This window comes from Cheilinus undulatus, linkage group 7, assembly GCF_018320785.1.
Source record: "Cheilinus undulatus linkage group 7, ASM1832078v1, whole genome shotgun sequence".
Lineage (NCBI taxonomy): Eukaryota > Metazoa > Chordata > Actinopteri > Labriformes > Labridae > Cheilinus > Cheilinus undulatus.
This window is the reverse complement of record NC_054871.1, coordinates 33,470,196-33,483,881: the sequence shown is the minus strand read 5'-3', so window position 1 is coordinate 33,483,881 and position 13,686 is coordinate 33,470,196. Positions and strand designations below refer to the sequence as shown.

The following is a 13,686-nucleotide window of genomic DNA, read 5'->3' as shown; positions in this document are numbered from 1 at the left end:
ACTAAATCCCCAAAGGGAAAGAAAGAATTCCCCTAAGTTCTACTTTTTGGTATTATTTTTAGGAGAGAACTTTAAAAAAGACTATTAGGAGAAAAAAAGAAAAAGTCCACACAACCTGTACCAGATGTGTTTTTGGACTCCACAGCCAAGTCTCCATCAGCAGCCTTCCCTCTCCTTCCCCCGAGGGCGGCAGGCCGGCAGCATGCATAATGCCTGAGCTGTTTCATGCAACAGGTAGCCTCAATTTCCACATTCAACCCTCACCACTTTGTAAAAAAAAAGGGATCTCTCAGTGTGAACAAACCCACAGAGGAGTAGAGGGGAGTCTGCTCACCCTACAGCTCCATTGTGATCTGCTTTCTACTGTAACAATGACCTGTGCATAAATGCAAGGCCTCAAGCCCCAGCCCCCCACCCACCCCTCCTGACCCCAACTAACACCAAGGCAGAGGCATGAGGGTATTTTCTTAACCCTGATACAAGACAAATAGAGCTCCCAGGGAAAGGATCCGGGGGCAAATTTGTTTTTTAATTCTAAAAGGATTGCTGGGGAGGGGGGGAGTTGGGCTGACTGGAATGTTTGACTCCCATCTTTCCAAGATTTAAAGCAGGTTGGGGGATGAAGTTTGCAGAGCAGAACTGAGGACTTTGTGGCTTTTTTTACTAGGAGGTTTCTCTCTTTAAGCTCGACGACTTCAATCAAGTTTCCTGAGCATTGTTCCTCCTTTAAACACTGAAAGTTTTCATTGTACTTTCACTCTGACAGAAACCACATGACTGGGGTAATTGTGAAAAGCCAATAAAACAGCCCACATGCTAATACTAGCCTGACATTATGACAACGGTCTGTGACCACATACCATAAACCAACTGAAACAAGTGACTCCCGCCGATCATCTGTAACTCCATAAAAGTGAGATCTGCTCTGATTGCACCAATCAAATCTCACGTGTTGTGCCACAGATGCCAACAGGCTGGCTGTTAGCGAGCCTCACCCTGCCTGTGGTTGGTTCGGTCTACTTATCTACAAAAAGAGTTCAAGGTGAGGAAAGCCCCTCAAACAAACACAAACTGTGAACAAAGGAGGGATGGAGGAATCTGTGCTGAAAGAATGTGGCTCCTCTTTCAACTGTTGGTATGCTCGCGGCACCTCCTGTCAGGAGAAGAAAAATCCCAGGAAGAAACAAACTGAAGAAATGCAAAACAATCCCGGCCTCCTGCTGCCTGACGAGTGATTGATGGGGACTTGTCGCATTTTCTCTTCTTTTCAAACTGCTGAAGGCGTTGAAAAAGTCCATTTGAATCTCTGTCTTAATTCACATACAGATACGGCAGTTTAAAGTTACAGTCCTTGTAGTTTTAATGTAAACCACACCTGTTTGGATGCAATTTATGGTCCGCATTAAATCACTGTTAATACTCTTCAGTGATGCTTTCTCTTTGTTGTAAAGTCAGATATTTTCTGGATTTACTCTATCTTTTCAAGAGAGATATAAAGGAGGCAATTCATGCATCTAATTCAGCCTTACTTGCTGAATCTACCTCGCGTTTGTAAAAGATTACTTTTTAGGGCATTTTGCCTTTACTTGTTAGGACAGCTAAGAAGAGACAGGAAATGTGGGACAAGAGAGTGGAGGTAAGACATGTACCAAGCCTGGGAATCGACCCCACTATAGCCTCTCTATATTGGTGCATGCTCTAAAATGGCTCAGAAGCGTCATAAAGAAGTGGTAAAAATGGGTTATAAGTGTCAAAAATGGACAAAAATGGGCAAAAAATGGCAATAAGTGGCCAAACTGGGTTAAAAGTGGCAACAAAAAGTATCAAAATGGGTTAAGGGGGGCTAAAGGTGGCAATAAAATGGAGAAGGTGGCACTGATGAGTTAAAAGTGGCAAAAAAGTTTAAACTGCAAAAATGAGTTAGAAAGGGCATAAAAAATGGCAGAATGGGAAAAAAAAGTGGCAACCAAGTAGCAAAAACTGGTTAAAATGGGCAAAAAAGCACACTTGATGCAATATGGATTATAAATGGCAAAAATGGAAAAATCATTGCAAAAATTGGATAAAGGTGGTTAAAAAAAAAAAATGTTGAAAAGCAGCACCAATGGGTTAAAATGGCCAAAAAAGAGGGGAAGAGAAAATGGTTCAGAAGGGGCATAAAGAAGTGGTAAAAATGGGTAATAAGTGACAAAACTGGACAACAATGTGCAAAAAGTGGCAATAAGTTGCCAAAATTGGTTCAAAGTAGCAACAAGGAGTTGTAAAAAATGGTTAAAAGGGGCAAGAACATGGCAAAAAAAGAGAAATCGTTAGACGCTTACACTGCCTGATGTGCAAGTTTGTGTTGTCAAGCTCATAGCCTGATGGAAACACACCAGGGGGAGATGATACAAGTAAGCCAGCAATGCCAGATGTGTGAAACATCACCTCTTTAGCAGTTGCAGCTCCTGAACTAGTTTGCTGCTGACTGAGTGAGGATGAGCCATCACCACTCACAAGGACAAACCGAGAGTGAGCAGGTAGGACTCAGTGTTAAAATGAGTACAATGTAGACCTGTTCTAAATAAATGGTGCCTAGAACAAAACCCTCGTGATTCAGGGACAAATATAACTCACCTTACAAATAACTGGGAAATATATACTGTATTTTCTAATGAAGGGAACACTCTGAAAACTACAAAAGTCTTGTACAACTGTAAAACTCTTCCTGAGTGGCATGGTAAACCATAATAAAGAAAAATTCAGAATTATGAAACAAGAAGTAGGTTTTTTTTTCTTTTTTCTAAGATTGAAAACTGACTTTTATTGAATTTAGACAACAATTCTTACAATTTTAAAACCTGATTCTTTTTTAACCATCCGCATCTCAAATATTTCAAATAGAAAATTACAAGATTTTAATCCTTGGAGCACTGTCATTAAGTTATTTGAATTGATTAAACCGGGGAAAATCCTCAGTGGGATTAAGAATTTAACATTCAAAAAGTGGCAAGACTGGCAGCTGTACATTCAACAAAGACATTAAAAAAACAGGGAAATGACTAATGTAGTTAGATTCCTGAGCCTAAGCATTTTCTAGCAGCATGAACAAATGTTCATACTTTTCTAAAACCCTTTTAATGCAAGACACAATCCTTCCTGAGTCCTACGTAAAGCCTCTTGTTTGCTTGTTTGTTCTTCTCCTCTTGTTTTGCTTTCCTCCTCAAACTGCAGGTCTTTAGTCGGAGCTTTGCTTTGACAGGTGAAGATCAACCAGTGTCATTGCTATTGGCAACCATATTGGATCGGAGAGGAGACATGGCACTGAGGTCAGCGGCAGCAGAGTTAATCTATACCTGTGCAATAACACACTTGGTGAGGCCAGGGTTCACTACATGGAGTTATCCTCTTCCTGTTAGCACACTGCTGCACTGTAAGGTTCATCTACAAACACAACAAGAAAACAACTTTTGCTATATGGTTAGATTTCTCCATGCTGTCAACAAGGAATGATAAATGCTACCCAAACAGAGACGCGTAAGTACTATGAGTGCTCCCTTCATTTGGAGAAGACAGCTCTCCTGTATCCTGTGTTGTGATGAATGGTCGTGGAGGAGCAGTTGAGCCTTATTGACTTCTCCTGCACTTAAAACGTGGAAACAGCCTCTGCAGCGATTAAGCCGCAATCACATTTGTAATTATGATAATGTCGATTGAGCTTGTCAAGGATGAATAATTTCAGGGGAGACAGTAAAATACACCTAACAAGGCTTTTCTCAGCGGTAAACATGGGCCTTTTAAAACTGTAATTAGCCCTTTAATGTCTAACACATGGCCTACAAGCCATCCATGGGCCCTAACTTCCCTTCACTCACACAACCACTTTCCCCCTTCTCTCAGTAGGACACACTTTTCACATAGCGGGAAATCTAACCGCACAAATAGGAAGCTCTCTCAGTGGGGTGGGAGTGAGGCACCGGCAGGCGTAATTCAGCAATTGTGGGACAAATTGTTATTTTCCTGTGCTTAAAATAGACACACGAGATGCAAAGTAAGGTCTACTTCCTTACATGTATTGTTTTGAATTTAAAGCTGTACCTTCCATGAAATCCTTTTGTTTCAAACAAAGAATAATAAATGATGAAAATGATGAATGTCACTAATGAATGCAGAATCCAAGTCTACAAGGGCATGGCCAGATTCTAGGCCCCATGCAGAAGAAGAAGAGAAGAAGAAGACATTCCTTTATTAGTCCCAAAAGGGGAAATTCACAGTTTACACTCTACTGTTAAACATGCTACACACACATAGGCTGAATTACATGCAAATACACATGCACAAACAGGATCCCCATGGACATGCACTAATGGAGAGATGTCAGAGTGATGGCCTTGCTGCTCTCGTTGAAGCGCTGCCGTGGGCTGTTGGAGGGTTCAGTGTCTTGCTCAAGGGCACTTCGACAATGCTCAGGAAGTGGCCTGGCACCTCTCCAGCTACCAGACCAAAGTCCAGACATGGTCTGACCGGGACTTAAACTGGCAACCCTCTGATTCCCAGCCCAAGTCCTTCCACACTGAGATACTGCCGCCCCAAAATGCATATTCCCACACCGGGAGTTGAACCCGGACCGCCTGGGTGAAAACCAGGAATCCTGACCGCTAGACCATATGGGAATGCAATGACAGCACATTGGGCTACTCCACCACAGTCTCTGCCAAAATGAAAACTCCTTTACATAAATATCTCCTGAAACAAGAGGTGAGCTACTCATTTGTTTATGATTAACTACTAGTTAGTTATACATTTGTTAACATTAGTTACTCATTCGTTAATGGTAAACTGGTATTAATATATATTCAATACCTACTGAAAATGAAATATTACTCTACCTTATCTTATTGTCAAGTAATGGTTAAAATATAGTTATCAAAGTAGTTAGAGTAGTTAAGTTTGTAAGTAGTTACATTTGGGAACCTTATCTATATGTTTATTAATGATCAACTGGTCAACATTTTACCATATTGATTTGTTGGCAATGGTTACACTGTGGTTAACTAGTAGTTAGTCATACATTCTTTAATAACCGCTAGTTATTACCTCCGCCAAGGAGGTTATGTGATCGGGTGGGTTTGTTAGTTAGTTAGTTAGTTTGTTAGTTTGTTAGCAACATAACTCAAAAAGATATGGACAGATTTTACTGAAATTTTCAGGAAATATCCGAAATGGCATAAGGAAGAACTGATTAGATTTTGGGAGTGATCCAGATCACCGTCTGGATACAGGAATTTTTAAAGGATTCTTTACTATTGGGAGATAGGGCTGATGGCGGAGGTCTGCACTGTTTACACCAGGAGATGGTGGACATGAGTAACTTCAATCCCAGCAGTGTTTTGGGTGTGTTTCTATTCAAAGTTTTGGAGTTTATAGAGTTTGAAAGATGCACACCCAGTCGTGGAGACAATTCGGAGTGTAACAGAGAGAAAGACTGGATTTGTAGCAAGAATACTCACAATGCTGGGAGGAAGAGAGGAATATTCACCCTCTGCCATGACTTCCAGTTGTCCAGTGAAACCATGGGTGAGACTGTCATTGCATCTGATGGCACTAGCACACAATGCTTCCACCCTGAGAGTCCACCCATACCAAAGCCAGTGCTTTGCCTCATCAAGTCTCCACCCCACCGGGGAGGGAGCAATGGGTGAATGCCATGGTGGGGGGCACATGGGGATGGATCCAGGGATATTTTAATGGATGCTTTAATATTGGGAGATAGGGCTAATGGCAGAGGTAGGAGTGCTTTTGTAGTTCATTTATGTTAACTAGTAGTTACTCATTTTTCAGTGGTTAACTAGTAGTTACCTGTATGGTTTTGACCTCTAGCCATGCAAATTTTTTGTACTTTATCTATCAAAGTTATGGTTAACGAATGGCAAACTATTAGTTAGTTACTCATTCTTTAATGGTAAACTAAACATTTTGTTTTATATCATTTCCCTTCTAACCATGATAAACTTGTGTACTTAAACTACAAGTTAACTATTAACAAATGAGAAATTGACTACCTACCTACCTACCTAACGACCTAGTAGATAGTTACTCCTTCATCACCTACTTACTAGAAATTTGTGTACCTAATTTATTTGTTAAGTATTGCATACTAATGGTTAACAAGTAGTTAGTTATTCGTATATTTATGGTTAACTATAAGTTTTTCATTTGCTTATAGTAAACCAGTAGTACGTTATACGTTTATCTACTACTAAGTTACTCATTTGTTTATACTAACTACTAGTTAGTAACACATTCATTAATGGTAAGCTGGTATTTAGTTTCTACTGGTTAATGAAAGAGTAAAGAACTACTTGTTAACAATAACTGTTAAGTAGGTTACTTGTTTGTATGGTTTACTGAGAGTAAGTAACTCGTTCAGTTATTGTTAACTAGTAGAGAGTCACTGATTTGTTAATGGTTAACTAGTAGTACCTCATTTGTTAATGTTAACTAGTAGTCACTCATTCTTGAATGGTTAACTAATACTGAGATACTTTTGCAGTTATGGATAACAATAAGTCAGTTTCTCATTTTCTAATGTTAACTAGTAGTTCACTTCTTTTTGTTAATGTCAACCAGTGGTTAAAGACTCATTCTTTAATGGTAAACTGCTGGTAAGTTGCACAGTTGGTTATCTTAACAAGTAAATACTTGTTCATCGACTAGTAGTAAGATACTCATTTGTCGGTGGTTAAAAAGTATTTAGTTACTGGTTCGTGAATGGTTAACTTGTAGTTGGTAACTCATTTGTCTGTGGTTTACTCATACTTAGTTACTCATTCATTAATGTTAATTAGTGGTGAGTTACTAATTCATTAATGTTAACAACAACTTATTTACTCATTCGTCAATGGTTGACTAGTAGTTTGTTACTCATTCTTTAATGTAAACTAGTAATTAGTCACTCATTCCTTAATGGTGAACTAGTAGTTTGTTACACATTTGTTTCCTTCTAAGTAAGTGCAAAATGTATCTTATCTATTGCTGAGTAATTGCTAACTATGTTTAACTAGTAGTTAGTTACTGGTATAATTACTTATTTGTTTTCAGTTTTTCAGTTTGGAGAGAAAAAAACCCACCCCAACACAAACAACCTAAAAAGTTAAAACAGCAAATTCGACTAAAAAAATTAACATCACAGTTATAACAAATAGGGCCCCCTTTTCCTGCTTTTGGTTGTCAGTCCCATTTCCTCCCACTAAGGTGTTCACCTCACTTTGGTGCCCATGCAGCCCCCCAACCACCAGTTTCCACCAGTGCTCCCGAGCTCTCTATCCAACAACTGCCCTCATGCATCCTTTCTGTACACTCATCCAAAGTGTTGGAGAATTCCCCCTTGAGAAATAGGCACAGATAATTGGTCACAGATTTTTGTTGGCAGGACACAAAGGGACCTCCTATTCACCCCTGTGCAGCTGTCTACTTCCCACTCTCCCATCTCTGCTCCCCACTAGCTGCATCCCCTCCAAAAGTTCCCCTCAACCTCGACAGAAGCGGGGCATAGCTGAGTGGCTCCTCGTCCCCCAAAACACAGCCCCTTTCACTGCCACAGTAAAACCATAAGGACACATGGCTCCCATGACCCTGACTCAGAGCCCCTTTCTGGTCTCCTTACGCCTGGAGGCCTCTCTGACATCTGTGAGACCTTTGGTTCTGTTACTGGTTCTCTGTGATAAAAGTTTCCCACTTGTTAAATATCTATTGACTGTGATTAACACACCTGCAATTTGTTGTATAACTTCTCTTCTGATGAATCTAAGGTAAAATCTCTTCAGTAAGAGTTTGTGTGGCATGCCGGTGGGGCTGTTAGAGAGGCAGAGAAGAGGTCGTTCTGTTAGGGAGGCCTGTTAGATTTCCCTGTTCTTTTGTAGGATTGCTTATTTCTTTACCTGTCAAATCATTTTGATTGTTAATTATAATATTAAGGAAGCAACTCTGTTTATTTTTCTTTTATGCTGACCTGATAGACGGGATTCCCAATGGCTTAATTTGTGACAACAAAAAGGAATGGGCTATAACTTATGTCAAGGACAGGAAGGGAGAACAGCTTTTATACTAGCTTTTAATGACAATACAAACTACTGATGAAGTCATGTAGACAGCATGAACATTGCTTATCTTTTTAACAGTAAAATAATGTCCATTTAACCTGCCAAGAAGAAAGAAGAAGAAGAAGCTACCATGGCATCTAAGTGGGTCATGACCTGAGCAAAGAGTGTTTATGTTTTAACCAAGCAAAAAAAAAAAAAAAAAAAAAGTCCATCTTGTCAGTGTGGATGTTTTACAATCCCTTTTAAAGATGCCAGCTACGTCCCTCTTCATATCTCCACATCTGCAGCTCAAAGGATTAAATGTGCTGGAGCTTCACAGAAACATTTTTCGTGGTGACAGGAGATGTTTACTGCATTATTGCATTATCACACTGACTCCAACTTTTGTTTATCCATAAGCTGAGTCATAACAAACCACCTGATGACTTGACTCTGATGATTTCCACCTTTTATTGAAAAAAAAATGTAAACAAACTGCCACACTGGGGAAAACAATTTTAATTTTTACCATAGCGTCATATAGCTGACCCAACTCTGTCCCATATCCGTGGATGATTGCATTCACATCTCATTCAAACAGAGTCTACTTGAATTGAGACCTGGGCACGGTTAGTTTGCATTCACACTTACCAAAATGAACTTGACTTTGGCTTTTGTGGCTCTTTTGGTCTCACCCATGAATAACAGAGTTACTGAGTTTACTCAAACTTAAGACTGTCTTATTATTGATAAGTACTGAATTATTTCAAGAAAAAAACAGGTTTGACGTCAAGTTAAAACAGATCCAAAACCAGAGTAAGTTTTCTTCACTATACCATGATATCAGTTTTAATGGAAACTCATGGTAGCATTGTGAGATTTTAACAGGTTTATCATACTCACCTTGTGTTCCTTGTAATATTCAAGATTTCTTTCTAAGAACAAAACCACATTACTACACTGACCCTCCACCAGTACAGCCATGATAAGATACTGCAAAGGCAGAAGAAAGGTTTTAATACAGAAAAGTAAAGCAACATGCTTCACCCTCTGCTTCCTTGACTTTCTCCCTCTCCTACTTCCAATAATGGATTGCATGTGTGGACTTTGTGTTTTGCTGAAAATTAGAAGACTACAAAAGAGATAAGGAAGAAAAAGAGGCAAAAATAAGGCATGATACAGTGCTGAAAGTTTGAAAACTGAAGAAAAAAAGAGGAACCCTTGGAGGGGGAGATGGAGAATAAGGTGATTACAATTCCAGTCACATCCAGTGCAGCAGTTTGTGCAGTGATCCTGGATTTCTGGAGCAACCAAGTGAAGCTGTTCCCAAGGGGCTCATGGGAAGGCATAGGTCAACCACCCCTTTCCTGACTCACCACATGTTAAAGGAATTCCGCGGTGCATTGTGGGATATGACACCGTAACCCCCCCCAACTAAGTTTTCCAAATTACTAACACACACTTTCTGAAGCCTGTGTGCTGTTCCAGCATTGGAAAAATGACTAATGTTGATGTAGAAGTGAGAACGTGTTGTGTTAAAATGCAAGTAAGAAGGACAAAGTACATTTAAAAACATGTCAGAGAGGTGGCAATGATACCAGTGTTTTGTGGATACAATCTTCAGTCTCATAAAAGAGATCATTTGCTGGCTTTGTTTACATGTTTCTTCTTAGAAAGAGCCCATATTGACTCACAAGGATAGATCAAAAATGCAAACCAAATTCAGTAACTGTTACTGATCACAATGCTCTGCCCTTACTACTAGAAAACAGCTCTTATCTGTTTACCAAGTGAAGTCAGAACACACTATTGTGGCAAGGAGCAAAGATAAGGCAGACAAACAAGATTGTTCATTCAGAGGGGCAAATGTTTGTGATTCAGTTTAACATTCCTGCATGTAGCTGCAGGCATTTAATCAGCTTTAACCTCTTCTTGACTCTTCTTCCTCTATCTATTACATCAAACTGTTGCAGGTTATTAGTTATAATTAGTGTTAGGTGTGAGGTGGTACAAAATAACACATTATTGTAATCACATAACATGTCTGTAATACAGCAACTAAATTTTAGTCTTTCTTTCAGGATTTGAACTTATTTAAATCCTTTTCCTGGATAGAAAAGCTTGTTTTTCCAAGATATTTAGAAAAATCCTCATGAAATTGCCAAATTCCCAGTGAAAATGGAGTAAAATAAAAACTATGTGAACAGTGCTTTTAATTCATGTTTCTGTTGTCCAGTCCCTGATGTTTCATTTATGGTCCAAACTGTGACATTTTTCATTACACCGCGTTCCAAATGATTATGCAAATTGGATTTTAGTGTTATAAACATTCCTTTTTTTTTTGTTTTTCAATTAAACTCATAGATGGTGTTGTGTCTCAGGGCTCTTTGGATCACTGAAATCAATTTCAGACACCTGTGATAATTATTTTGCCAGGTGAGCCCAATTAAACAAAAACTACTTAAGAAGGGCGTTCCACATTATTGAGCAGGCCACAGGTTTCAAGCAATATGGTAAAGAAAAAGTGTTGAAAAGTCGAAAAGCGTCAAGTAGTGCAATGCCTTGTACAGAGTATGAAAACATTAAATATTTCACAAAAACTTAAGCGTGATCATCATACTGTGAAGAAATTTGTGGCTGATTCAAAGTACAGACCGGTTTGTGCAGGTAAAGGCATAATGAGGAAGGTTTCTGCCAGACAAATTCATCAGATTAAGAGATCAGCTGCTAAAGTGCCATTACAAAGCAGCAAACAGGTATTTGGAGCTGCTGGTGCCTCTGGAGTCCCACAAACCTCAAAGTGTAGGATCCTCCAGGGGCTTGCGGTCGTGCATAAACCTACTATTCAGCCACCCCTAACCAATGCTCACAAGCAGAAACCATTGCAGTGGGTCCAGAAATACATGAAGACTAATTAAACAGTCTTGTTTACTGATGAGTTCCATGCAAGCCCAGATGGTCCAGATGGAGGAGTAGTGGATGGTTGGTGGATGACCACCATGTCCCAACAAGGCTGTGACATCAGCAAGGAGGTGTCAGAGTCATGTTCTGGGCCAGAATATGGGGAGAAAGCTGTAGGGCCCCTTTAAGGTACCCTGAAAGTGACCTTGGCAGAGTTTCTGACTGACCACTTCCTTACATGGTACAAAAAGAAGAACCATGCCTTCTGTAGCAAAATTACCTTCATGCATGAAAATGCACCATCTCATGCTGCGAAGAATAGCTCTGTGTCATTGGCTGCTATGGGCATAAAAGGGGAGAAACTTCTGGTGTGGCCCCCATCCTCCCCTGACCTCAACCCTATTGAGAACCTTTGGAGCATCCTCAAGTTAAAGATCTATGAGGGTGGGAGGCCGTTCACATTAAAACAGCAGCTCTGGGAGGCTATTCTGACATGTTGCAAAGAAATTCAAGCAAAAACTCTCCAAAAACTCACAAGTTTAATGGATTCAAGAATAGTGAAGATGATATCAAAGAAGGGCTTCTATGTTAACATATAACTTTGCCTGTAAAGATGTTTTTGATTGAAATAGCTTTTGATTTCAGTAAATATGACCTCCTAATGCTGCAACGTCAACAAATGACCATTTTCAGTTCTTTACAATCTGTAAAATGTTTTGAAACTGTGTTGTGCATAATAGTGTGGAACAGTGCATTTTGAGTTTTTTTTATTTTTGACAAAAAAAGTTATCATTGGGAGGTTTGTTCAATAAAATTTGAATTATGCTCAAATGGTTGATGACTTGAAAATTGTACTGTCATTTGAATCGACTATTTAGGAAAATCAGAGGAAAATATCAGTTGCACAATAATTTGGAACGCAGTGTATATATATGTAAGTAGTGAAACATTTTGAAGAATTATGATCGCAAATTCTTGTGAGCAGGTGGGGCTGGGTCCTTATGCCTGGACAGTTGAGGGCCACTGGTGTAAACTGTTCCCAGGCCAGAAACAACTTTCCACTGCTGTGAACTCTGCGTCAAATCTTTCCAAACGCATGCAAAGGAAAACAAAACTAACACAAAGCTAGAGGCTAAAGACCCCTAGAGCCTGAGTGCGGCTGAAATTAATTCCATGGTACCAACACCTAGCAGCAAAAGCCCGATTTTCAACTACTGAGATAAATAGGCTTGTGGCAGCATGTGGTGGAGGAAATGATACCTACTGTAGCCTTGTTCTTAATGTATTTCCTGTGAGGTGCTGTTTTGGTATGAGTTTCATAACTTTGCTGTTACCTCTGTGTATTCAAGCAGATCTTGTGTATGCCGCTCTAAATAGAATAAGGATTTATGTGAATGTATGGGGATTTGTAAGGATTGAAATGGTAATTTTATTTGACAGTAAGTTACAGAAGATGTCAGGAGTCAAGGAGTGATGAAATAGTAATGCAACTAGTAGTGTAACTCATTACTTTTAGCTGTAACTAAGTAACTTAATACATTACCTTCTAGAAAGTAACTGGCAATGGAATACTCTTTTTAAGTAACTGCTCCAACACTGGTTACCACACACTGATGTTATTGGCTGTAATGGATGAAACCTAGAGATAATTAACACAAAGTGAGGCTTTGGATTTTTCACGATAAGAGTGTGAAATTTCTCTAATTTTCAAGTAATTTTGGGGCTTGGGGTTAAGATGGGGGTAGGGGTAGAATTGCCACAATATTACAAGGAATTACTTGATAATTAATATGTCATTACAAGGTAAATATGTTTTTAATATTACCTTACTTCCAAGTTATTGGAAGATAAAAACAGAATGCAATGATTTTCTAAACATTGAAACTACATTTTTTATTTGAAATGACACGAAGATTGCATATCAGATGTTGAGAAATGGAAATGGTCTTGGGAAAATTAGATCTTGGATCAATTTGACATGTTTCAAAAAAGTTTGGACAGCAGCAGTAAAGGGTTGAAAAAGATTTGAAAGGCTTTAACGCCTTCTCTTTAGGACTCAGTGTAAACATGGGTACATGTTAGTCACATGGTTAGTAAATAAAGAGCATAGAGGTCAGGTCTATCAAGACTTGAATCGGTGAGGGGCTTCATTCCTCTGTGACAGACTGTAAATGTTGCAACATTTTGAGATAAACATAAAATATTTACATTGCATAAACATTCTAAAGAATCTGTTGATTTTGACCCACTTTTATTGAACTGAATCTTAAAGAACTGAAAGTTTAACAAGTTCATCATTCAGATCTTCACGTGAAGGTAACAAATATGCTGGGAAATAAGCGGGGCTCATAAATATCTTGACAGCCAGTATACTGGGCATCTATTTAAAGAGCTGTGTTTCATGGAGCAGTTATTGCTGTGTTTTCTTGTCATGCTGTGGGGCATGGAGGGGTGTGGGGGTGGGTGTAAAACGATGGAGCTGATAGACATCTGTCAGCCAGCCTGCCAGAGAAGAAACAAACCTGTGAGACTAAAATGAAGTCAGGGAGAAAAGTAATCTGATTACTTGGTGTTTCTTTGCATTAGAGTATAGAAAAGGCGAAAGTTTATAAAAGGCCGAGGCAGAGTGATCCATCCATCCAGAGGGCTTTGTGCCTGTCCATCTCTGACATCCATCGCCTAAGTTCCTGTGAGCCCAGAGGGACTATTTGGAGCCACAACAGGC

General features: G+C 39.4%; 1 non-coding gene across 1 annotated transcript; it reads right to left on the bottom strand.

Annotated features, from left to right (window-relative positions):
• Positions 1–4,580: 4,580 nt before the first annotated feature.
• Positions 4,581–4,652, bottom strand: trnae-uuc. Its single transcript has one exon. It is a non-coding gene; the product is annotated as a tRNA-Glu (tRNA).
• Between the last annotated feature and the right edge of the window lie 9,034 nt (positions 4,653–13,686).